Raw genomic sequence first — 1,563 nt, 5'->3', positions numbered from 1 at the left:
GCGGCGTGGGATGTGTGGCGGCGATTCGGGAGAGGATGTTGAGAAGGCCGGGGGTACGGGAGGTTAGGGAGAGGATCTAGCTAATTTTTTTTCTTGGGTCAACCGGTTCGAGATTTCAGGAACATGTCAATCGCCTCTATATAGGGGCGCCATGATCCAAATAACTATTCTGATCCCATGATCAGAATAGTGCTATTATATATATATATATATATATATATATATATATATATATATATATATAGAGAGAGAGAGAGAGAGAGAGAGAGAGAAAAATACATCCTACCACCCGGTGGTAGTTACCCCACATGTCTCATATACTATCATGAAGTAGTATATATACTAGTTTATCATTCTAAATATGTTCATATTATATATCTAAGATGTTTCAAAGCAAGTTACATGAAAAAATTACATATAAGCCCATAGTTTTTGTTATATTTGCAAAATACATACATATTTGTACGTAAAAAAGAGTATACTCAAAATATGGCACATACTAGCAAAAAAAGTAGTATATACACTACCTAAACAATGTTATATACTACATACTACACGTATATACTCTCGTTTTTGACAGATACTACATACAACATACAAAACGTAAGTGGTGGTAACTACCACTGCTTGTAAGAAACATTTATCCTATATATAGGAAACATTTATCCTATATATAGGGTTGCGTTATTCGTCACCCTGGGTGAGGAATAGTTATTCTTCACCCTCTCTCTATTTTGACATCAAATGCACCGTATGTTTATGTTTCATAAATTTTGTCTTACTTCATACATAAAAAGAGAACGTAAGAAAATATGTACTCACCGTAAAAAATATTTTATGTTACGTAAAATTACGAATGTAAAAACAAAGTGTAAAACATACATAAAATGTCATTTTTCTGGTGTTATTACCTGTATTTTTGTTTTTTATACCAAATTTGACATGCCGAATCAATATGGATGTAACTATTTATATTCTAAACGTAATTTATTTAGGAAGCGATCGTAAGATTACCTCGGGTGAAGAATAACTTATTCTGCACCCTAGGTGATGAATAGTAACACTATATATATATACAGCTGGTCTATTCTAACAATATTACCAGAATAACTATTCTGATAACTCTTTCGCACTGCAGGCTCAACGCAAGTGCACTTCATTGTTTGAACCAAGTGTGCTGCAGTACTCACGCGAGTGAACTTCCCGTCGCAAAAAAATAGCACGCCGTGTTTTTGTGATACTGTTTTTGCTCTAGTTTTTTAACCGTTTATCGGAACGAGGCGTATAATATACCGTTGGAAATCTATGGATTAGGCGCAACTTCGCCATGTTGAACACTTTTCGAGATTCCACACGGCTTAAGAGCAGTTTTGAAAATGTTGTGTCCCACGACGAGTGGTAGCGAGCGTTTTTTCGTGATTTCTTCTAAACTGCTCATCGGAATGAAGCAAATGATACACCGTTAGAAAGATATCATCGAGGCGCATCTTTTTCATATCTATTATTTTCTCTAATTCGTTACGGTTTAAGAGCAGTTTTAAATTTACTAAATCACGGAATTCT

The sequence above is a fragment of the Triticum dicoccoides genome, chromosome 4A (assembly GCF_002162155.2).
Source record: "Triticum dicoccoides isolate Atlit2015 ecotype Zavitan chromosome 4A, WEW_v2.0, whole genome shotgun sequence".
Classification (NCBI taxonomy): Eukaryota; Viridiplantae; Streptophyta; class Magnoliopsida; order Poales; family Poaceae; genus Triticum; species Triticum dicoccoides.
Note: the sequence above shows the minus strand (reverse complement) of the source record.